This window comes from Balearica regulorum, chromosome 1 (assembly GCF_011004875.1).
Source record: "Balearica regulorum gibbericeps isolate bBalReg1 chromosome 1, bBalReg1.pri, whole genome shotgun sequence".
In the NCBI taxonomy this organism is placed as follows: domain Eukaryota; kingdom Metazoa; phylum Chordata; class Aves; order Gruiformes; family Gruidae; genus Balearica; species Balearica regulorum.
Genome location: NC_046184.1, coordinates 176,235,039 through 176,261,849, shown reverse-complemented (window position 1 = coordinate 176,261,849; position 26,811 = coordinate 176,235,039).

Below are 26,811 nucleotides of genomic sequence, written 5' to 3'. Positions count from 1 at the left end.
ACCAAAGTCTTGTTCTCAGAGAGCATTACAGCTGGAAGCATGGACTGAATAAATAAGAATTTCAAGATTAAATGATCATGAAGGAATTCAGTAATTCAGAAAGTTCCTCCTCATCCTGTATTCCTGTCTTTCATTTCTGTAATTTCTAATGTTCTTACAAGTTCTTCCCAAACCAATTCATAAAGAATGCAAATTTATGGATTTACAAAGAAAATCATTAAGAAGGAAATATAAATTTGCACCGCATTTGTTTCTGTAAATGTTGTACATGAATGGAGAACAATCACATGGAGAACAGTCATTCATGTCTGTTCTCACAATATTCATCTTCTTTTCTTAGTGACAAACACTGATGATGGTACTCACCCACCAAAATTAGATACTGACTCCTAAGCTAGTCATCCTAAATTCCCTTTATAGCAAATGGAAAGGACTAGGCACTTTCTAGAGAGTAATTTATCTTATACTAAAGTAGACATAAAACAGGTCAGATGAATCACACCCAAAAAGTGCTTATTTCTCTACATTAACTATCATATTAATCTAGGATGGCCAGCTCAGATGTAGATAATTACAGTACTGATGTCTACATCTAGATGAGATTAGTCACCAGATTGCTTACTTTGGATTCTATTTTTATCCATTTAGTAAGTTAAAGTAAGAGTTTCTACCATCACCAGAAATCATCATAATTGGAATTAATAAAGTTTATAAAATACAAAATTATGCAAACTGAAGAAAATTATTTCAGTGGCAGCCAAGTCCTGAACCATGTTTCTGTGTTGGAACACTGACTGTGAAATATAAAACTGTAATCATGACTTGTAGAAGTACAGGAAATTAATTTTGGAAAAGCTTTTAAAATTAATCTATTTGCATCAACTGGGCACTACTTATGAAGGTGAGGACAATATTAGAAATATTAGAATAAAGATATGCATATTTTGATTAATAAAAATACCTAACAAAATAATTACTCTATAAACACATTAAAACTGATAAGGATTTTAACAAATACATAGAATTATTTCAACTACAGAAACTACAGTAGTTTCTGTCAAGACACTCGGCTTTATGTATCTGTCTCTGGTGGAGGAGTTTCAAATTCCAGAACCTACTGCAGGTTTAACAATTATGTCAGTAAATGAATCATCACAGAATCATAGAATGGTTTGGGTTGGAAGGAACCTCAAAGATCATCTAGTTCCAACCCCCTGCCATGGGAAGGGACACTCTCCACTAGACCAGGTTGCCCAAAGCCCCATCCAACCTGGTCTTGAACACTTCCAGGGATGGAGCCTCCACACCCTCTTTTGGCAAGTAATCGTCAGTAAGATCCAGCATCTAAGATCCAGTAGGTTAAAGACAAATGAACTCTTGGAGGATTAAAACAGCAAATTCATTTTTCAGTTTATATTTACAGTTAAAAGTAGTGGTAGCAAGACAACTTTTTTTTCTTGATTGTGGTATGTGATACTTGCAGAGAATCAAGATGCATTCTTGAATCTATCTACCATTTGCTGGTCACTCAGAGAAAATTAAGAGACAGACTGAAGTGAAAAACGCTCTAGAGTTCTTAACTGCATACTTCATAAGTAATGCTGAGATCTTCATCAAATTCTGTTTCTTGAGTAGCCCAGAATGTCATAATCAAATTATATTATAATAATAACAACAGATTAAAAGGAATTAATATACTTTTGTGCAATGCACCTACATGATGCACATTTTTGGGTACTCTGTTACCATCTCACCCCACACTGTTTATTTTTAATTTCTAACTCCTGCAAACTCTTATTAGTTTGACTATTCCATATAATTCCAGCTGTCAGTACAGAGTACTTCACTAAATAAATATTCTGGATCTACTTTTTCCTGAAGCAAATTCTTAAGATAAAAGAACTCTAACTTGGCTTCCTTGACTATATGTCTTCAGGGTGTTCATGTCAGTATCTTGTTATTACCTACGATCTTCAATCTTGTTCAGTTAGCAGCCAGCATAGCCATTTACTTATCATGCAAACAAAGTTAAGGATATGTTTAAAACAATAGCTTCCAGCTGTTTCCAGCTCCAATCATTAAAAATACAACATTCTGGTCAATTGAGAGAGTATCTGCCAGTTTTGTTCAAAAATATCATTTAGCAAGCATAGTATATAAGAAATTAAACTGTAATGTAATAAAAGGCTTTTAGATTGACTTGCACAGTTCTGCTGCTTGGCTGCTGTGTATAAAAGATAAAAATAATGTATGCAAATTAGATGAAGTTGAAATTAAAGATGTCTAGCAGAGAATGGCTAAAGAAGCCAATTTTATTTTATTGTTTGTATGTGGATAAATAATTCTCCAGTAAGCATGAATACAGCAGAAACTTGTTATTAAGTTCATTTGAGCTTTTCATTCCCTTCTCATCCTCACTCAGAACCTACTGGGGAAAGAGTTGCTAAATCACAAAAATATATCAGGCTCCTGTCAGTTCAAGGTGAAGTTTTTATGTTTACTTGGATCAGATTAATGCAAAATGAAACAAAACATAGGGTTTATGTGTAGACATTTATTTTAACAGAAGTTTATCAGAAATATTTATTTTGGTTCCAAATTTATTTTGAGCTATATCCCCAGAAACGAATCTGGCAGGGAAAAAAAAATGTGTATAGAAGACTGTGGTGGTGCAAGGCTCCCCTCTTGAGTTGCTTGGTACTTGGTGTGATTTCCCCCTCTGTCCTGGGCCACATGCCAACCTAGGATGAGTTGGGTGTGGATTGTGAAAGGCAGCAGACCAGAGTGTTAGGACACCCCCTTCATGTACGTGGCTCCTACTTCCCCCATCTCTTGGGAATGGTAATGAGAATCAATCACCTCCTGGCAGCCCGGTACCTGCATGCGTGTACCTGCTTTTTGGTTTTTATATATATATGTGCCTATACATTTTGATTTGAGATACCTTATAATCAGTTAGTGTGAATCTTGTCATCTTCGAATCTGTAATTAAGTTGCTGTTTTAATCATAATATATTTTACTGAATTACTTGTAAATCTTTAAATTAGTCCATCAATGAGTGCAGATAAAATTCAACCTTTGCTTTACCTCATACTATTAATAAATTTTGAATTGCTGATAAATCATAACTGTGTCAAAACATTTTCATCTGCGACAAAGACAAAGAATTTTTGGTTTCAATGAATTAACATTGCTTTATTTAAAATGAATATTTACTTAATGAATAGAGGGGAGACAGAATTGTCACAAGAACACATCAAATCCGCCATTTATTCTATTATTTACAAGATTAACACCCCATGTGCGGCTCACATTTTCTACCTTTTAACTGATATACACTATGTTTTGGGTTTGCATGGCAAAGTTTTGGTAACGGGGCTACAGGGGTGGCTTCTGTGAGAAGCTGTTAGAAGCTTCCCCTGTGTCTGACAGAGCCAATGCCACCTGGCTCCGAGATGGACCAGCCACTGGCCAAGGCCAAGCCCATCAGCAACAGTGGTAGCGCCTCTGGGATAACAGAGTTAAGAAGGGGAAAAAACAACCTCGCAACAACTTTTTGCAGCCAGAGTGACAAGAGGTGAGAAACTTTGCGGACCTCAAGGTCAGTGCAGAAGGAGGGGGAGGAGGTGCTCCAGGCGCCAGAGCAGAGATCCCCTTGCAGCCTGTGGTGAAGACCATGGTGAGGCAGGCTGTCCCCCTGCAGCCCATGGAGGAAGGATGAGGGGGTGTAGCGATTCCACCTGTAGCCCATAGAGGACCCCACGCTGGAGCAGGTGGAGACACCTGAAGGAGGCTGTGACCCCGTGGGAAGCCCACGCTGGAGCAAGCTCCTGGCAGGACCTGTGGCCCCATGGAGAGAGGAGCCCACGCCAGAGCAGGTTTGCTGGCAGGACTTGTGTCCCTGTGGGGGACCCACGCTGGAGCAGTTCGTGAAGAAAGCAGCCCATGGGAAGGACTCACGTTGGAGAAGTTGGTGGAGGACTGTCTCCTGTGGGAGGGATCCTACTCTGGAGCAGGGGAAGAGTGTGAGGAGTCCTCCCCCTGAGAAGGAAGGAGCGGCAGAGACAACGTGTGATGAACTGACCACAACCCCCATTCCCCGTCCCCCTGTGCTGCTGGGGAGAGGAGGTAGTAATCAGGAGTAAAGTTAAGCCTGGGAAGAAGGAAGGGGTGGGGGGAGGTGTTTTAAGATTTGATTTTATTTCTCATTACTCTACTGTGTTTCGCTTGATCATAAATTAGATGAATTTTTTTCTAAGTTGAGTCTGTGTTGCCTGTGACGGTAATTGGTGAGTGATCTCTCCCTGCCCTTATCTCGACCCACGAGCTTTTCATTATATTTTCTCTCCCCTGCCCAGCTGAGGAGGGCAGTGACAGAGCGGCTTTGGGGGGCTCCTGGCCTCCAGCCAGGGTCAACCCACCACACGCTATTAAGCTATTGACAATTGCTGACATTGCAAAATAACACAGCTTTTACCTTTTATTTCATGCCTTCATACTTTCCATATCACTCCCTCATTGCCCTTTAAAAATGTACAAGGACATTATACATTTTTTTCCTTAATTTCCTTAATATTTATCCTTAATAATAAGTGCAAGGTTTTTTAAAAAACTTGCACGTATCTTCACAGGTGCCTAGATGAATGGCTATGCAGTGACAATACAATGCCCTCTGCTTATTAGACTATTTGTTACTGTTCCAGTAAGATGTATACATCGGTTGTATCCACTTGTAGCCTTTGTAAATTGTAAGATGTTTGGGAATAAGGCCAATCTTTTTGTTTAAATATGCACAAAACCTAATAAAATAAGCTTCCGTCTTTGATACAAACATAAGCATCTAACTGTCTGGAAACTCCCAAATGTGTGTTTGAGGATTTTATCATTCACAGCAGTATTACTGCTTCCATTTTTCCAAGGAAAAATGAGTAAGAGAGATAAAGGAATACATCATGAACTCCCAGGAGCAGCTCCTTGCCTGAGGAGCACTATTAAAGCACTCTGAGAAGCTTTTTTGTACGTTCATCAGCCAGGACTACATCCTATTAGCCTCTGTGTCCTGCTCAGAGTTGTAAAGGAAATCTGTGACAGACGTGGGGAAGCAGATCTCTGAAGATACTGTTGGAATTCTAAAGCAACTCTTTATTTTCATTAAATTCATCAGTTTCCAGTTTCCACAGTTTTAATACAAAAGCAGCACATAGAATTAACTAAACTATCTATCTACATTGTATCAGTAAGACTAAATGCCCACATTAATCTTATGTATGCATAAAATATGTTAAATATGCATAAAATATGATAGATTCTGGTCTCAGTAACTCCGTTTTGTTTTGGTTTACTTCTCCCTCATTACTGCAGGAGATTGCTTCTTTAGTACCTAAAGATTTTCATTGGGGTTTGTAAAATATTGATTCTGGATTTGATCAGATGTAAATGATTCTGCTTGCTGACTATTATTATTGCTGTTGTTGTTGTTGTTTGTGTTTATGTGGTTACCTCAATAATTTTGTGAGTAAATGAATGTGAAACTGGTATTTAAATAGAGAATTCTTTGTGGGTTGTCCCGGTTTCAACTGAGATAGAGTTAATTTTCTTTCTTAATACCTTTCTAGCTGGTATAGTGCTGTGTTTTGCATTTAGTATGAGAATAATGTTGATAACACACTGATTTTTTACTTGTTGCTAGGTAGTGGTAGTGTCTACACGAAGTCAAGGACTTTTCAATTTCTCACACCCTGCCAGGTGCACAAGGAGCTGGGAGAGCACAGTCAGGACAGATGACCCAGACTGGCCAAAGGATTATTCCCTAACGTATAGCATCATGCTCCATATATAACTGGGGAAGTTAGCCGGGAGGCAGATTTGCTGCTCAGAAACAGACTGGGCATCAGGTTGTTGGGCTTTTTCCTCTTATATGCAGTGAGCAATTACATTTGTGCATCACTCGTATTTGTTTTTGTTATTATTTTATTACTATTATTCTGTTCCTTTGTTATCCTAATAAACTGTCTTTATCTTAACCCACGAGGTGGTTTTTTCCATTCTCCTCCCCATCCCCTTGGCAAAGAGGGGTGAGCAAGTGGCTGCATGGTGCTTAGCTATTGGCTAGGGTTAAAACATGACATGGGTGCAGCTGAACAAATTCTGGAAAAATCTAGGGTGCTGTGTTTACAGGGCTTTCAGCATGACCTCATGATCCAATGTTAAGCACCATGTCATCTTTGTTCCCTGCCAGTCACATAACACTGACTGTTGTTATCCAGCTTTGCTTTCAGCAACTGATCCTCCCAAATGTATTACTTGACAAGTTCCCTTCAAAATCAAACGTCTGGTGGGTTTTTTTGTTTGTTTGTTTGTTTTCTTTTTTTTTTTTTTTTTACTTTCACGCATCTGTGTCTAGCACAATCTTAATCAAACCAAACTTTAAAATCTTCTGACATAAGAGGTACCCAACCCCTAGACAATAGCTATGTCTACACTGTCAAGTAGCATGTTTCCACATCACTACCAGGTACATTTTTTGGTTGACCACATTGCATATGGTTCAATTTGAAGTTTTCTTTTGGGATGCACCATCTCATTGACTTCAAAACAAAGCCTGGCTTCTACTCAGGTGACAGTCCACTTCTAACAGGCAACTGGCTTAATTTCCATATGTTTTCATGTCCCACAAAAATAACATATATCCTCAGTTTCATGTTGCAATGATGTGGCAATACTATGGGCTGCAGCACAGAATATTATTTAAGAAACTGAAAAGTAAAACAAAAAATGCAAAAAGCACCCATATAAGGCCAGAATGGCAATTACAACTTAATGATAGAAAAGGCATCACACAAAGCCCAAAGGAGATTTTGATCAAGCACTGTGCAGTATGAACACAGAATAGTCTTTTCCGGTTGACTTTGGAAGCACAGATTATTATTTGGAATTCATGTATTCAGCAGTACAGTGTAACCAGTACCTAGTGGCTCATATTTGACGCAGTGAAATATGTCATATGAGGAGAAGATTAATTTCAGCTCTTAAATTATACTTCAGTGTGTAAGAAGAAATTCCCAAGTTTTGAAATCTACTAATATTCCTTAAGATCTGAATTTGGTCAACTCAGGAAGATCTTCTGAATCATAATTTGGGCCAAATATTGAAATGTTGCTTTTTTTCTGCTTTTTTTTTTTTTTTTTTGACAGAGAGTCCCTGTCAAACAAGAAGTATGATCTATTCTGTAACTAAAGCTTGTAGAGGTGAGCACACACAAATTAATTCATGTACTGTTGAAAACATGACACTTTATCTGGAACCAAGCGTAAGTGAGTAATCAGAGAAGATGTTGCAATGTGAGAAATGAAGTTAAAAATAAGTCAGCAATCACCTATGGCATTTGTCCAAGAATCCAAATGAAATCAAAGAATAAATGAACAGTGCTAGTAGGAAACTATGCAATTAAAATTGTATTCTGCTCCCACTAAAATTAATGAGTCTTGAACTAGTGACAAAGGAATCAGGATTAGACCTTTCATCATTAAATTGCTGTTAAACCAGAGAGCTAGAGAGCTGACAACATTGTACTTCTTTTTAAAGAGATGCTAAAGATGATCCAAGAAATTATTGCCTGATATGCTTTATCCTGGTGTTAGGAGAAAATGTTTTAAAACAAAACAAAACACAAAATCCATTAATGGAGGAGTCATAAACCACCTAGACTAACCTAATACATTAGGGAGAAACTAGTAATGACTTTTGAAAGGTGAATTATGCCTATTAGAATTCTTTAAGGACTCTTGCAAAATAGAGGATAGAGAGAAACATATGTACTTAGTTTGATGCAGTTCCACATAGCAGACCTTGATCCTCTATAAAGTGTAATTATACTACCATAATTCTAGTCTATTGGAAAGACCTTGTACATGTAAATAGTATGAGGTAAAATAAAGAATAGCCAGAACTAAAGAATCTTTCTATATAAACAGATTACATAAAATCTTTATGACTACTATTATGTCAAGTCCTACTCTGGCATTGCTAAACATCAGGCTTTGAAAGGGTGAAAGCGTAGGCAAATGTACATAAACAATTTAATGTTCTACGATTTAATAATAGGCACTTTCCTATGCATTTAGAAAAATAATGATGTCAAACCTCTGCATATCTTTTTTATTACTTATATGAACAAATAGTTAAGGCAAGAATAGAATATTGCTAAAGGATAGCTATGTTGCTTCGGAAAGTTATTTTGATGGAAAGTTAAGTGTGTTTAGATTCCAAATAAAGACAGTTGCCTACAAAGCTTTTGAAAGTCTCTAAATTTGTTAGATATCTGTTAGTGAATATCATTACAGCTATCTAGTTCATAAAGTGTACTACAGCTGAATCTTAGTATTCAATGTGCAAGCAATGTGTTCATTATTTCAAATAAGACTAATCATGTACCTGTCACACTTGAAAACAATGATATGTAAAGATGGACAATGTTCTTTCCAACTGCCCTTCAAACTCTCTGTTATTGTTGCTATGGATGTTGAAAGCCAGTCAAAATAGTAGTGTTAGGAGATTGTCATTCCATGACCAGTGAAGAAACTAATTGCATGTTATGGATATTGTGCCTGTCTACAAGAGTATGTGCTTCTTGACTAAGATAGCGTGAGCTTTGAGACAATAACTTGTTGCTTATTCTGTGTTTTTAAAGAACTAAAACCCATTAAGTCCATGACTGGTCTTTCAGGTAGTAGCATCACGATTCAAACAATGATTGTATTATAACTCTTAATGTAAGATAAGGTTTTCATCAGTTTTCCCTTTTCATAATTTTTACCAGCATTAACTCAAAAATAAGAGAATATACAGTCATCTAAAAATCGTCTCCATCTGGTTTTGAGAATCTTGCACTTCTTTTTCCACAGTAGCTTTTTGTCAATATATTTAAGTTTCCATGGGAGATCTAGCTTAATTGTGGGAAAAGTTGAGATTATGGACTTGCCCAATCTTTTATTATTTTTTTAGAATATTTTGCAAATTCATTAAAGTATGGAAATTTCATTCAACCTTTTACATCCATGAACTCAATACCAATCTTTCATGTTCAAATTTAGTCTTGATTGATTCTACACATGCACTTACAATTTCATACAGCCACAGTCTACAAGCTATTTTTTGGAAACTTGACTCTTTGGATCAAATTCTCCTATTGACTTCTTAATTTTTATTTTCCTCAGAGGTAGCATTATTTGTTAAGTATTTAGAAAAAAAACCCTAAATATTTTGCATAAAATCTTGTTTCTCTCCTTAATTTTTTCTCGAATGGTTTATCACACTGGATCCAGCTTATTTAAGTAACCATTGAATACAATCCTACAATTTCAAAATACTAATTCACAACAATAGAAAATAAATGACAAAATTTTGATTTGACATTTAGTACTGGATGACTGTGGTACTTTGTTAACTAAAGTATGATATTATTTATGGTACATTAGAAGCTTAGATTATCACATATATTGCACATTTAAGAATAGAAAATATAGACTATAAATGGTCAATTTCTACAGTAATTACAGTAATACTCACAGTATATAAATTCCACTGGAGTGGATGATTTCTGATTTATATGCATTCATGTGTTGTAGATACATTTAATAATTCTATTGATGCACAAAATTTGCTAGTACTGTAAAATGTTTGGAATCTAAACTAGAGAGATCATTCAGAAGCTGTTTCTTCTAAATCTGTGATAATTTCTATTTTAACTTTTTTCCTTGCCCCTTTAGCCTTTTTTCCCCCTTTTTAGCTAAGTAAAATAATGCATGTATCTGTTCATTTGCTGAGGCTTTTCTTTTACACTGTCCCATCCATCACTGCATAGGCTATATTAGATCTAAGACTGTGCTCAGTTTAGGTAACTGTTGAATATAACTGATTTGCAGCTACTACACTGACAAAAGCTTGGTGACATTCTGTAAAATTAATCAAATGCATTTATTCAATAATTATTTGCTTACTCTATGCTTCAAAATTTGCCATTCCTTCTTCAGAGTGTCTAGGTACATTATGATTCACATTAACAGGGAAGCAAGTCTTGAGAAAAAAAGAAGACCTGGCTTTTATAGACATTCTCTGATTGGCAGTCCTAGAAAAAGTTTCCTTCCTTGATTCAAAGTACTCCAGAACTGCTGACTTTCAAAGCATATTGCATAAAGAAGATTAACAATAGTTATGTCCTTCAAAAATCATCATACATATATATGCAAACATCTGCTGAATTTCTTCCATCTGCTAAATATATATTTCTGTAAGAAAAGAAACTGGAGCTTTTTGGAAAATATCTTTTATGAACTCCTGCTGAGTATTCTTATAGCTCTATTATCCCTGAGCTGTTTTGAACTAAACGGTAAATATGCTCTACAAAAAGGACTTGGATCCAGGAAAAGGGTACAACAGGGCTTAAGAAAGTACGGAAGAAAAGTCAATTTCCACCACTAAATCCACTGAGTATAGACTGTATATTTAGGACCTCAGTGTACACAAAGACCAAATTTCCTTCACATAACACCACTATGAATTTAGTGTGCCTCTACGAAGTTCCACTGCAGCTGGGGTCTTCACAGCTTCAAGGCCTCTTTATTCAGTAGATAGATCCTTTGTAAATTCCTGTCACTCTTTACCAACTACAGAGGGAGCCATGGTGTCTTAGCTGACACTCCTTGGGTATTTGAAGTAGAAGACAGTTTCTTTCTGTCGTTACCTATATTTTACCACTCCACTTCAGACAAATTCTGTTAATCACGACACATGTAGGGAGCAATTGCTGTAACACTCGCTGGATCTCAAAATAACCAAAGAATTTAGCCTGGAAGGGACATCTGGAGGTTATCTAATGCAACCTCCTGCTCAAAGTATTGCTAGCTTCACAGTTAAACCAAATTGCTTTGGGGCTTCTGACAGGTATTATCAGTATGTACTCCTGTATGCACTGTTCCAAGATCGTTGGAGTTTCCTTCATGATCTTGTATCTCACAAGAAGAATTTGGATGTCTAAGACAGAGAAAACTTAAGTACCTACACCCAAAAGAGTAACCTATAAATCCTTCTCCTGCTTTGTTATGATTACTGACTTCTCTAAGAATCTATCATTCTCTAGACATGGAACTGCTTCCAAGATGGCTAAGCTCAGTGTCTAAACATCCATCTTATCCCTAAAGAAAAACAAAGTGTTGTTGTTTAACCCCAGGAGGCAGCTCAGCCCCACGCAGCCGCTCACTCACTCCCCCCCATCAGGATGGGGGAGAGAATTGGAAGACTAAATGTGAGAAAACTCATGGCTTGAGACAAAGACAGTTTAATAGGTAAAGCAAAAGCCGTGCATGCAAGCAAAGCAAAACAAGGAACTAATTCACCACTTCCCATGGGCAGGCAGGTGTTCAGCCATCTCCAGGAAAGCAGGGCTCTGTCACGCATAACGGTGACTTGGGAAGACAGATGCCATCACTCCAAACAGCCCCCCTTCCCCCTTCTTTCTCTGAGCTTTTATTGCTGAGCATGAGTATGACAAATGGTATGAGATATCCCTTTGGTCAGTTGAGGTCAGCTGTCCCGGCTGTGTCCCTTCCCAATTTCTTGTGCACCCCCAGCCCCCTCGCTGGTGGGGTGGTGTGAGAAGCAGAAAAGCCCTTGGCTCTGTGTGAGCACTGCTCAGCAGTAACGAAAACATCCCTGTGTTATCAACATTGATTTCATCACAGATCCAAAACATAGCACCACAGGAGTCACTATGAAAAAATTTAACTCTATCCCAGCCAAAACCAGTGAAAAAGTTAAGTATCACAGTTCCAAATTTCCTCAACAGAATTACTTTATTACCTGGCTATGTCTAAACCACAGTGGTAAAATTGAGCTCAGCACAGAGTTAATATCTATAACAGTTCTTACTACCAAACAGAAATGGCTATCCTTGGGTAAGGAATTAGGACACTGTCTGTTCTAGTTGTTTCACTGTGCAGCCAGCATTAGCAAATTCTCAATAATGAAGAGAAAGAGGTAAAAGGATCATAATCATATTTTTATGATGAGAACATCTACTAAGGAATTGTACAGAACTAGCTTTCCCAAAGCTGGGAAACATGCTCAACCTTTCAGATATTGTACAAATGATCTATCTTTAGGTCAAAGCTATAGGGATTTTTTTAGACACTTAAAGCCAGAGATACAGGGTATGAATCCTGATCTCCTTTGTGAATTTACATATTACATGTAATACACTCTGTCACAATAGAGTGATGCATTAGAGCTCAGCCATATGAGTTATGGTAGCTAATTACTTACAATGAATCATTATGATAACTAGGCATGATTACATGATGCAGGTGACACATGTGTTTACCATAGCTGATAAAATGAAAAGTTGTTAGGTATCAGTAACCAGGAAACAAACCTAATGGAGCTGAATGTTTTCACTTAAAAGCCCTCCATCAGTCTTGTTTCTTGCAAAGCACTACAGTTTCACTTCTTTTGTTTGTTTTGAAAAAACTGCAGTATTGATTTTTTTTTTTTTTTCATGCTTAAAGACTAGATTTCTTTTTCCCTTGAAACCTAGTTTTTATGCCTCAGGAAGGTTAAGTTTCTTAAGACAAGATATACTATAATTAGAGGATATCAGATTGTAAATGAGGTACCACTTGTGGGATTTGAAAGTCTGTAGCTTTCTGAACAACGCTCAGTAAAATATAATTATTCCAATTTCTTAGCACATCACACTGAGTCAAGTTCAAGGGTTCATTTTGTAGCCAAATCATAACATTTTTCTTATTAATGAGAAAAGCATTTTAACCTTTAAAAAGAAATAGTTTTTGAAATCTCTAAAGTTTTACTTGAAAGAACTAGGAAGAGATCTCACTTTGTGTGGTTTCTCTTATGTTACTGTATTCTTTTGTTTATTTCATCTTATATTTATTTTATTTTATTTTATTTTATTTTATTTTATTTTATTTTATTTTATTTTATTTTATTTTAAAGAAATCTGATTAGCTCTGTATGTTTTTATTCTAGAAACAGCAAATATAGACATAGATATAGCGGCAAGACATAAGGGCAGCTGAGTAACAGGTAGAATCTCTGAATGAGTAACAGTCATTTAGGTTGAGGGGGAAAAAAGCTGCCAGTGAAGTTACATAGGAAAAAAAAAAATTATATTTGTATAATTATATTTGTATTCACTGGTGGCAATTTATTTGAAGATTAAAGATCCTTCCTGAATTTTCCTAAACTTTTTAGTGTTTTCCAAGATGGAATTAAAATTTTATCTTCTCTATTCAAGCTAACCTCAGTTCCTCAATATGTAAAATTAGAAGATTGATGCTGTATTTCTAGCCTTCTGTACAAAATATATTTTTCTGAGGAGTCAAAGAATTTTATAAAAATGTTATGTTTTCAGCTTTGAAAATTGTCATTTGAAGATGCAGAGATAAGGGGTAGAATTGTGTAGGTTTTGGACTTTCATAAACCAAAATGAAAGGAAAGATGGCAAAGTGAAGTATTTAAAAAAATCAGATTTCTGTGCCATGAGGGGCCACTTTGCTCAGTCAGGTACATCTCTTTAGAAGGTATCAGATAATATTAAGCTTGTAAGTGCTGCTTGAGAAATAATTGATTATTGGCCACAGGGACATGAAAGAAGGCATACAGGGATCATTAGAAACTTCAGTTTGAGAAAGAAGGAAACCATGGGCTACTTATGTGTCTATAATCTGACACATTTAATGAGTCTTTTTGTCTTTCTATGATCATCAGTTTATTAGTATTAAAAATTTTTATTGCAGTGTTTGTTTTTCATAGTAAAGTAGATCTATGAGAAGAAAAAAAAAAAAGAATTTTGTCATAAAAGGTCCAGAATTGCAAATATATTAAGCTGAACTTTGAAACACGTGTCATTCATATAGTTGTTTCTAATCTAAGTAATAAACAAAAAAGTTAGAATAATTAAAAGGCAGCATTTAATCTGATTCCTTCTCCTTGGATAAAGATTAAATCCTCTATATGTCAATGCATAATATTTTGAAAATCAGATTTTGCAATATTTGAAATAGGAGCTATAATTAAACAAATTGTCAGACTATGACATTCAGCACAGATTATTTTAAACAGTGTGTTTTTAATTTTTACTCTTTTGCTTGATTGTCATAGCTGTTTAATTTTCAACAACACATCACTTTCTCAAGACATCTAAGGAAGCATCCAATTCTGCCCTATACCTTTACTGTGTGTGTATATTCTTTGCTTTGCTTTCCTAAAGGAGATGTGTGGAAGTGTTGGAAGAAACTGAAGGCATCTATTGACAGTTTCATCACAGTAAATGAAAATTTGCAGTTGTAAAAGTACTCTGCATAATTTTTATTTATTTGAATCATAAGAAGGGAGAACTATACACTGATAAATTGAAGGACAACTGTTCTGTTAAAAGAAAATATACATTCTATACATAGAATCACAGAACGGTTTGTGTTGGAAGGGACTTCAAAGATCTTCTATTTCCAACCCCCCTGCCATGGGCAGGGACATCCTTCACATGTTAATCATAGTAGATAATCACATAATAAGGTCAATCATGCAATTAATATACGTAACTCAAGGATTTAAGCTGGGAGCTACCAAAACAACAGTGATGTTCCTGTTTCCAAATGGAATTCAATATTCTGCCCTAGGCCTAGGTTGAGAATCATTGCCTAGAGGCACAGATTTAAAGGTCTGTCTTTAAATTTAATTGTACCAAAGCAACCTCTCTGGTATCTTTCTAGGCTCTGGCTGGTGTTGTGACAGTCAGAGCTGGTGCTAATCTTATTGTTAATGTCAAAGACCAAGCGTGACAGCAGCAGATGAGATAGGCTCTAGTGAATGACAGAGTAATCAGTCTGGAATAGAACTAGTTCATCCATAAAGGATCAGGCTCTGGGAAATCACTATCAGCATGTCCACATGTTTACTTCTTTTCTCATTCTGATGGCAGTTAGATCATTTAACAACATATTTCTTTGTCAGAGATTATTTGAAATTCATGTTATTCTAACACTGTAAACCTAAAGGGATAAAAATCATTACGTCTGCCTGTATTATCAGTATTGAACAGTTAAAGGTATAGTGAACATTCTTCTGTGAAAATAATTCCAGATATAATTTTAATAATTACTTATAATGAATATCCCCAGTCCTACAAACTGCTCTTTCAGTTTTCGTTCACTGTCATAATAGGTCATTATACATACTTAATAGTCATATTTTTAAGAGAAAATAATTTGAGAATAATTCCTACAGCAACAGAAGTATGACATGCTAGTCAATTTATAACCTTTGTGAATTCATAACACAAATGGAGCAATAACTGTTATGGGCCTGCAGCCCTTAGCACAAGGGCAATAGCAAGGGTTAGGACTTAAAAGTACAGTTAGGCTTTTGACACTTTTTGTTGGATACACTTGAAATTTCTAGCTCCTGTCCCTGACCTCTGTGTTTATTCTCTTGGATAGACATTAAGGTTAGATTCTTAAAAAAATTGCAAGTATAAATAATTTACAATGATTATTTACACGACACTTCAAGTTTACACACAATCTGGATATTTAAGCTTGTGGATGGAGAGGACAACACAAAGTTATTTGCTTATGGCATGATGCAGGGGTATGCATCAGTGGGCTGGTAGTAATCAGAACAATGAAAAAGGAGTTTAACTTTCTGGTTAATCATAGATGTTCAAATATGGCCCTGTGGTGATTGTTTTGGTTTGTTTTGGGTTGGTTTTTTTGTTTGTTTCTTTTGTTTGGTTTCTTTTTGTTGTTGGGTTTTTTGTTTGGTTGATTGTGGGTTTTTTTGTATTTGGTTTGTTTTTTTTTAAATAACAGAGAAACTACTTTTCATAATATGTGACTCTAATTACAGGATGGTAAATAAGAACAAATTCTTCTTTGGGGAAATGGACAGACAAGTGTGTTTGTTCTGATGAATGCTAAAATATTTAGTTTAACATACAACTGCTTCAAAACATTAAACAGTTTTGTTTTGTTTAATGAAGATGAAGCACTGTGTAACATAATTAAATATACACACTAGGCCAGACAAGTTTATTAGCTAATTTTAGAATGATTTGAGTACATATGACTACCCTCGTTTCATTACAACCAAGCTTCCATCTGAAGATTGGGACTGTTATGTTGTGTTTTGAGAGTGGCCTTCAGCAACATCCACAAACACCTTTTTGCAACACATCCTCCCCATATAGCTAGCAAGCTTCTCTGCCAATGGAACAGAGGTGAAAACAGATTTTCAATCTCCAATTTCCTTCTTGCCCTTATCCGTGATAGAGTCTCCAGGACCCTGCACCAAATTCTGCATAACTGATACTCTGACTACAAAGGTCTTGCAGTGTTGGGGTTTTTTTACACTGTGCTGGTTTTGGCTAGGATAAAGTTAATTTTTTTCATAGTAGCTAGTATGGGGCTATGTTTTAGATTTGGGCTGGAAACAGTGTTGATAACACAGGGATGTTTTCGTTACTGCTGAGCAGTGCTCACACAGAGCCAAGGCCTTTTCTGCTCTTCACACCACCCCACCAGCGAGTGGGCTGGGGGTGCATAAGGAGTTGGGAGGGGACACAGCTGGGACAGCTGACCTCAACTGACCAAAGGGATATCTCATACCATATGACATCATGCTCAGCATATAAAGCTGGGGGAAGAAGGAGGAACAGGGGACAATGTTTGGAGTGATGCCGTTTGTCTTCCCAAGTACCCGTTACACGTGATGGAGCCCTGCTTTCCTGGAGATGGCTGAACACCTGCCTGCCCATTGGAGGTGGTGAATGAATCCCTTGTCTTGCTTTGCTTCATGTGTGGCTTTTGCTTTACCTATTAAACTGTCCTTGTCTCAAACCATGAGTTTTCTCACTTTTACGCTCCTGATTCTCTCCCCCATCCCACTGAGGGAGAGTGAGTGAGTGTCTGCATGGTGTTTAGTTGCTGGCTGGGGTTAAACCATGACGTACACAAAGAGAAGATCCTGCCTTCCTCTATCTATTCTTCCTGCCTGGCAATGACTAATGTGATTCTAGCTTGTTGGGATATTTTATGCTGGTTTCTTACTTTAAAGGAGAAAGAGGGAGAACAGGGCCAGGGTACGGCCACTAGAATTCCTGCTGATGTACAAGTCACCTTGAATATGATTCACACTATGGTCTGTATTCTATTTTCAAATTCATCTTTTATACAGCTTTAGATGAACTGTGCCAATTCTGATTTGCTGGCAAGATCTAAAGTTGTTTTTCTTTCTTTTGACTGCAGAATAGTACCCTCTTTCCACAGGACAGCTTTATTGACAACTGCTTTTTAAGTCTTGGTGCTGTTGTCAACAACAATAAAAATATAATGTGTATTTCTAAGCAAAATAAAATTCCAAATCAAATTAACTCTATATAATATTTTGCCTCAGGAAGGTCTGATTTTAGGTTTTGAGTACAATGTGAGCCAGGTTCTCACTGTGTGGATCACCAGTCCAAAACTTAACACCTCTTCTTAAATCTCATCTTTCAAACATTCCACATCAGCTATATTTTTACCTTCATATTAGGTATTTCACAAAACCAGAATATTTTCTCACAGTTAACTGTCTCTGCTACTTTTATTTTCAGTTTTCAAAAAGCTTTGTTTGGATGCCAACAGACAACAATAAATATATTTCATAAAAAGCAGCCCATTCAAGTTATTCAAGCCAATGGAAAATCTAGTAACTTTTGGTAAAGCTGCTGATTAGTAATAATAGTTTTGAGGTACAGTAGTTGGGCTTTTAGTGAGATAATTAACCCGCTGCTGGCAAAATAATGGCTAATCCAGTGCTAATCCAAACATATTTTAATTGTAACAGTAGAAGAGGTGTTCATTTATAATAAATCAATTTTCTCAATATTTCCAGGTGAATAAATACTAAATGCTTAAAAGCAATATAGTAAAGGTTAGATCTCAAATGTAGGCAATCAGAAGAATGTAATCCAAGCATGAGTAATAACCAAAACCTCAAGCGAATCATTACATGATTCACTCAAGTGAACTTTTTCACCTCGAAAGGCTGTGCAAACTGCATGTTATTGTAGAGTTCAGTGTACTTAATTTACTTCGTGTTTGTTTCCAGGTGATGTTGCAAGTTCAGGAAACATTTTGGCTCTCCAACTTGCTATAGTTTCCAACTATAGCGTCCCAAACAACCCATGCTCTTAAGTTCTGAAATTGAAAATGGTGAATTTTATTTTATTTTTTGAAATGACAATTAAAGCTCCATTATGAAACTTTAATCTAGAAGAATAAGAGGATCACAAAGATCTAGATTTTGACTGCTTTCAGAAGACAATGAAAATAGGGCTTTTCATTTAAGAAAAAGTCACAAAACCAGAGATACATAGAAAGAAAGAAATGAAAGAAAGAAGCAGAACATAAACCATTTCAGGTTATGTGAATAAATTTTGAGATACTAACTAGGGTTAAATTTTACATGAGATCAGTTTAGCATGGCTGCTGAGGGGTACGTGGTGCTCTTTAATCAGAATATACAATCTGTAAGGTAACAGGGAATCTTGGATGTTTCGTATGTTCAACATTTAATGAGAATCCCCTTGGTACAATTACAGGGTTGTAGTCAACAACTAAGGAATAGAAATATCAAATTCTAATTATTGGACCAAGATGATTCTGTCTGAAATGTATCCATCAATGCCGTGTACTACTCTATGAGCAAATACATTTTAATTAGCAAGTTGATAATCAGTGTTAGTTTTTATGTACATCTGCTTACTATTTCAAATACAATCATCCTACTACCTGGCTGAGTCAGGCTATTTGATTGCTTTATTTAATTTCAGTATCAAATGGCCAATTTGCAGGAGGATAACTGTGTTTGCATTTATTTGGGGGACTATTTTTCATGAACTGACTTCAACTGCATGTAATCAACTTTGAAAAAAAAAAAAAAGGTAGTTCAATAGAACAGATTAAAAGATAAAGAAATATGCAAAATCTAAAATAAATGGCATCTGCGAAGCAGACTTAATTTCTGTACTTCAAAACGTGCCATATTGTAATTACAAAGATTTAGGTAAATTTAACTACTTTATGTAAACTCAATAAGGCAAATCCAATTGTGTTTCATTTATTTTAAGTCAATTATGCTGTGTAATACATTTCTTTCAGTTTGCAAGCAGCACTGGCAGTGCCCAAGCTGTTTATGAAACTTCAAATTAAATTTTTGGACGTAATCAAGATGCAAAACAGAGGCAAAACAAGGTTAACAAAAGAATGATCAACATTAACTGAACCTTATAATTTATTCTTTCCATTCTTTAAGACAGAAGCATGAAAAAAATATATATATATATATATAAACTGTAGTAGCCTTCAAGCATACTGTTTTTCACTGTCTTGCTCAAGAAGGGGAAAGTAGTATTTAGATAACTGAAACATTGCAGAAGCAATGTTTATACCTGACATACATGTAACTCATAGTCTGGAGTCATGTTCTGTCTTCAATTCCATGTCACATACGTCATGTCATTGTCAGAAGCAAGAAAAGAAACACTTCCCACTCTAAGACTTTTTGGCTGACTGGAGAAGAAAATAACTTTTTAAATTCCTCTTTGGAGAAAATGATGATATTTCTACAATACCAATCTTTAACACATGAAATTATAATTTTCGAATTGCACACTTATAGCTGTTCCAGAAAAGTCTTGATATTACTCACAGAAGCATGACACTTATTCAGTTTTTAAATTATTTACATCAATTAGTATTCGAAATATTTCAACTGATCCTTAGCTAGTCAATTGACTCTGTTCTTCATTCACTTCTTCTTCCCAAGTTATTTCTTAAATTACAAGGAGAGAGTCCAGAAAACCCAAATGGACTTTATTAGTAGACCATTAGTAGTCATACAATTTAACAGAAAGGAAAGAGGATAAGAAAAAAACCAAATTTTATGTTTCTCACTGATACTCTTTCCCACTTTCCTTCTGCAGTGAAATGGAATAGTGAATAAGGTATTAGAAATCTCTTTTTTCTCTATACTGAAAGCTGTGTCTGAGGATATTACTGGAAGACCATTTGTAAGCAAATATTTAGAAATTTTGGGAAGCTCCTTTGATTTTTAGAAGTTTTCGAGAATCAATACAAGTCAGTTTATCAGTGGTGTTTAGAAGTTACAATTAACTTTTGGAGAGATTTGCTTTTCCTAAAAAACTTGAGCAATTGGCTGAATGGTGGGCTCAAAGAGTTGCAGTAAATGGGGTAACATCTGGCTGGTGGGCAGTCACCAGTGATGTTCCCCAGGGTTCAGTTTTAGGGCCACTTCTCTTTAATGTTTTTTCTCAATGACCTGGACACAGGAGTTGAGTGCACGCTAAGTAAGTTTGCTAATGATCCTAAATTAGGAGGAGCCATTGATGCCCTTGAGGATAGAGAGACCTTACAGAGAGATCTTGATAGATCAGAGTGCTGGGCAATTACCAATCATATAAAATTTAACAAGTGTTGAATTCTGCACCTGGGACAGTGTAATCCTGGATATAGATAGATGATACAGATATAGATTACATATAGACTGGAGAACATGAATGTAGCCCTGCAGAAAGAGATGGAGGGGGGGTGTTGATTGAGGATTAACTCAATGTGAGTCAACAATGTGCTCTGGTGGCTAAAAGGGCCAACTGTAAATTGGGGTGCATTGAGCACACACGGCATAGCTAAGTGGTTGAAAGATTGCCCTGCTATATTCAGTATTGGTGCAATGTCACCTCAAATATTGTGTGCCGTTTTGGGCACTGTAATATGGGAAGGATATTAAAATATTAGAAAGTGTCCAAAGGAGGGCAACAAAGATATTGAAAGGACTAGAGGGCATGACTTATGAGGAAGGCCAGGGATATGAGGTTTGTTCAGTTTAGAGAAGAGACTGAGGGGTGACCTCATTGCTATCTACAAATTCTTTGTGAGGGGGAGCACAGAAGGAGGTGCTGATCGCTTCTTTCTGATGTCCAGTGATAGGGTGCAAGGGAATGGCTTAAAGCTATGTCAGGGGAAGTTCAGATTGGATATTAGAAAAAGTTCTTCACTGAAGGTGTGGTGAAGCACTGGAACAAGCTCCCCAGGGAAGTGGTCATGGCTCCAACCCTGTCGATGTTTGAGAAGCATTTAGACAATGCTCTTAGGTACATGGTTTAACTTTTAGGCTGCCCTGTGTTGAGTCAGGGGTTGAACTCAATGATCCTTGTGGGTCCCTTCAACTCAGGACATTCTATGATTCATATAAATCATAGAGTTCTATGATTTTAAAAATGAATAGTCTTTTTCTCTGTATATCTTTGCCTCAGTATTACCTGAGGATTCTCAATCTGAATAACATATTTGTAGTCTTTAATTGCTTCCACTGTTAACTGAAGTATTTTTATATTAACAAAGTTTCAGAAATTATTTCAAACTGCAGATCTTCAGTTTCTTATATATTTTTATTACATAGTAATTATAGTACAAGAAGCTAAAATATTAGTTTAACTATACTTTTAACTTTCTATACTGTCTGTTGACATTGTTAATGTTTACAATTTCTGCTTGAAAAAACAGAAAAGAAAAAATATTGTAAACAAAAAAAGACTATACTTTTAAAGAATTACAGGTCATTTTAAATTACCTGAAGTTACTCATAGAACTGTGGTTTCTATCCAGAGAAGCTCCACAAACTGATCTATTGAATGTGTTCTCTTAAAATTGTTATGAAAGTAAGACCACTCTTTACAAAAATATAGCTGTGCACTAAACAGGTGAATCTCTAATAGCAGCCTAGCTAATACCAAAAAAATTACATTTTCAGACTCATCTCCTGTTTTCTCATATGAATAATTATGCTAATAAAACACAGGTCTATCACATGATATTATATAGTGAAGTAACCAGAATTAGATTATCTAATGAAGATCCATGGTATTCTATATTCAACTGATAGGGAATAATCTACTGTCTTGTCACTCTCTCTTTTTCCTGGCATTCATATTTGAACTCTTTACCTGCTAGAAAATGTTTTTCACTAGGACACATATCCTGTCCAAACATCAAAGTCTGTGATAACTAGAAGTACTTAGGATATTCTTGTCATGCCTCTACATGTTTATGTCCTCTCTTAGCGTAAACAACAGTTTTACTTTAAGGTCATTTGGTGGAAATTCCATGACATGTAATGTGAAGAAAAAGAAAAGGAAAAAAACCAAAACAAAACAAATAAACAAACAAAAACCAAACCAAAAACAACAAACCCACCTTTAATCTGTATTTAATTTGTTGATTTTTATTTCACTAATGGTCTCATTTATCTTCTCTTTAAACAAACAAACAAACAAACAAACAAAACAAAACAAACAAAACCAACAGAAACTCTTGTTCCATGATACTTTTTCTATATTATCTCCATTGCGTATATTTTTTGCTGACATCTGCCTTTATTCATCGCTCTGAGGTAAGCAATCCATTTTCTCATATTTTTTTCTAAAGTCTAATTTATTTTCATCACCATTTCCTGAAACAATCTTCTGATCAGCATAGCAGTTTCTATTAGACATTAGCATTTCTTCACTTCAGCTTCATGCAAAATGCCACATCTATACTGGATAACACTCTGTCAGCCAAGAATTATTTTATCCATAATAAAATTGTATATTCAAGATAGCTTTTATTGCAGTGTTCACAAATGTTAAAATTACTTTAGAGTAAAGCCTTGACTGGGACAGAAGTGTAGAAATGTAAAAAAAAATTCCTCTTCAGTTTCTCTGAATTAATTTACAGATCCTAGAAACCCTGAAGTAAAACTCTATTGTTAAAATGAAAGGTACATATCTCCAGGGTGTGAATTCAGTATGTACTCACTTGACTTTGTCCTGGTCCTGGCAAGGATAGAGTTAATTTCACAAGGAGCCAGGACAGGTGAGCCAAGCTGGCTGGGGGCTATTCAATACCATGTGACGTCATGCTCACCATAAAAGGGGGCTAGTAGGGCAGGGGCGGGTTCGGCATGGCTCTGGGACGGGCTGAGTGTCCAGTTGGGTCGGTCATGGGATCAGCAAATTGTTTTCTGTTATCACCCATTGTGAATATCTGTTATCAGTACTGTTGTTGATTGTTTCCCTCTCCCTTGCTGTCCCAGTAAACTGCCCTTATCCCAACCCTCGAGGCTTTGCCGTTGTTCTTCCGTTCTCCGGTGAGCGAGCAGCACTTGGTGCTCAGCTGGGGCTGGGGCTAAACCACGTCAGACTTCGACAAGCAAATACCTCAAATTTGCAATGATGTGATGGAAAGGTGAAAAAAGTAAAGCTTAAACTTCTAGCTGAAGAGAGGCATAAGAAAAAAAAAAGTCACAGGTTAATATTTGCTTTAGATTTGCAGGCAAGTGTTTGGATTGCTTCCTTGGCCATGAAGAAGCAAGAGACATGATTGTAGAAAACTACCTTAACTTACATACATTGTGAAAGGCTTGATATTATCACAAATTATAGAGAAACATGGTGCTTCAAAGAGTTACATCAACATCTGGTTATGTTGGAAACTTTTTGAAAATACCTTGTTCTGTACTCCAAGTTGTTTTTCTTTAGCTTTTCAGAACAAATAGACACATTCATAATAAGACAGGAAATAAATGTAACTGTGGGATAGGGGCCGTGAAACAGAAACTATAGAATCAGGTTGAGATAATTAGTTTGTAACCAAGGTAATAGGTAATGAAGCTAACTGACCATGGCAAGGTACAATGCTACTCTGTTCCATGTACAGTCCCTACCAAACTGAACAATAGGTTTGGAGATATTAATCTTATGAAGTGGCTATGGACAGGTGCACCTACAACAAGGATACTGCGCATGCCTGCATGAAGGGGGTGATCCAGCGGACACGGGTGCAAGACCACTGATGACCACCAGAGACCCCTGAGGACCACCGACTCAAACCACTGAGCATGTGTGACAGGGAGGAGAATATGGAAATGGATTCTAAGAAATGATTATCATAGGACTGCCTTTTCTGAGAAAAATTATGAATATGTGTGTTTTGATCCTACATAACCTATGTGTTGGTGATCACCTGGCATGCACGTTGGGTGGAGCTATCCCCCGTGCATCCAGCCCTGCAATAAAGAATGCCTGCCTTTTAGCACTGCATTGGTGTTACAAGGTTTATTCCTGGATTTCGGTGACAGAAAGAGTTTAAGTTCCGTATTTGCTGAAGCTGGCTGTACAAAATTAAAAGATCAAATCAAAAGAACGACTTTTACTGTCATTCCCTGGTGACAGAAATCCATCCTTTCATCTCCAAAAGCCCTAACCTCCTGACTGGCTCACATAGGCAGAGGAATTACACAGTTGTGTTCACTTTTTGACTTTGGGCTCTATCTTACTTCATAAGGTGCCAGGAAGCAATGTAGTGTATGTTCCTTACCACTAGAAAAGTATTTGAGAATGTAAGTATACAGTTCTCTTATATTTGCAAAGTGCTATTATTGACAGGCAAAAATGTCCCATTGGTTTTGAGGTAAGTTTCACTAAAAGTTAACATGCACTATGAGGTGCATATCCTGTCAGTATTGAGGGTATTTAGGGACTCAGTTTAGTTGCCTACCTGTAAGTGTTTAACACCATTTAAAATGCTCCAGGATGTTCAAGGAAGTTTAGGATGTTCAGCCTTATGCAGCTGAAAAATACTATACAGGTGTGTCATGGGAAATTTAGGTAGGGTTGTCACAAGAACTGAATCATGCCATTCAATGACATATAATTTAAAATATATTTACTAAGCAGATACAGATAGCAGGTGGATAGCAATTTCTGTTCTCAGATTTCTGTTCTATAATACACAGAAAATACACTAACAACAATCAAGGCCTCAGCCCCTCCATTCCAAGTTAGACCAGCACCATTGACCTAAGGGAACAGGACATTAGCTCAGACCATGTAAGGTGTCACATCATAGCTGTCAGCCTTGCTTGGGTATGTAGTGTCTCTACATAGAGATAATCGTTCTACACATCCTTATACGCATGTCCCTCCCCAGTCCCCAAAGGTTATTGATTCAAATGTCATAGAATCATAGACTAATAGAATCAGAATGGTTTATGTTGGAAGGGACCTCAAAAAGATCATCGAGTTTCAACACTCCTGCCATGGACAGTGACATCCTCCACTAGACCAGGATGCTCGAAGACTCATCCAACCTGGTCTTAAACACTTCCAGGGAGGGGGCATCCACAGCTTCTCTGAGAAACTTGTTCCAGTGCCTCAACACTCCCATCATGAAGAATTTCTTCCTAATATCTAATCTAGATCTATCCTCTTTCAGTTTAAAGCCATTACTCCCTTGTCCTATCACTACACTCCCTCATAAACAGTCCCTCTCCAGCTTCCTTGCAGGCCCCATTGAGGTAATGCAAGGCTGCTATAAGGTGTCCCCAGAGCCTTCTCTTCTCCAGGCTGAACAATCCCAACTCTCTCAGCTTGACCTCATAGGAGAGGTGCTCCAGCCCTCTGATCAGCTTCGTGGCCCTCCTCTGGACTCGCTCCAACAGCTCCATGTCTCTCTTGTACTGGGGCCCCCAGAGCTGGACGCAGGACTCCAGGTGGGGTCTCACAAGAGCCGAGTAGAGGGGCAGGATCACCTCCCTCGACCTGCTGGTCACACCTCTTTTGATGCAGCCCAGGACACAGTTGGCTTTCTGGGCTGCAAGTGCACACTGCCGGCTCATGTGGAGCTTCTCATCAATCAATCAATACCCCCAAGTCCTTCTCCTCGGGGCTGCTTTCAATCCATTCCTCAGCCAGCTTATAGTTGTGCTTGGGATTGTGCCGACCCATGTGCAGGACCTTGCACTTGGCCTTGTTGAACTTCATGCGGTTCTCACGGGCCCACCTCTCCAGCCTGTCCAGGTCCCTCTGGATGGCATCCCTTCCCTCCAGCATGTCGACCACACCATACCACACAGCTTGATGTCGTCAGTAAACTTGCTGAGGGCAACTTGATCCCACTGTCCGTGTTGCTGACAAACATGTTAAACAGTGCCGGTCCCAGTACGGACCCCTGAGGAACGCTGCTCATCACTGTTCTCCACTTGGACTTTGAGCTGTTGACCACAGCTCTTTGAGTGTGACCATCCAGCCAATTCCCTATCCACAGAGTGGTCCATCCATTGAATCCATGTCTCTCCAATTTAGAGACAAGGATGTCGTGCGGGACAGTGTCAAATGCCTTGCACAAGTCCAGGTGGATGACGTCAGTTGCTCTTCCCTTATCCACCAATGCTGTAACCCCATCATAGAAGGCCACCAAATTTGTCAGGCACAATTTGCCTTGGTGAAGCTGTGTTGGCTGTCACCAATCACCTCCTTATTTTCCATGTGCCTAAGCATAGTTTCCAGGAGGGTCTGCTCCATGATCTTGCTAGGCACAGAGATGTGACTGACTGACCTGTAGTTCCCTGGGTCTTCTTTTTTTCCCTTTTTAAAAATAGGGGTTATGTTTCCCCTCTTCCAGTCACTGGGAACTTCGCTGGACTGCCAGGACTTCTCAAATATGATGGAGGGTGGCTTATCAATTTCATTCACCAGTTCCCTCAGGACCCGTTGATACATTTCATCAGGTCCCATGGATTTGTGCACTTTCTGCTTCCTTAGATGATCTCAAACCTGTTCTGACCTTGGCAACACCTCTAGTACAGATGAACAGTCATCCACATGATCCATTGACTGACCTTCTACATCCAGAGCC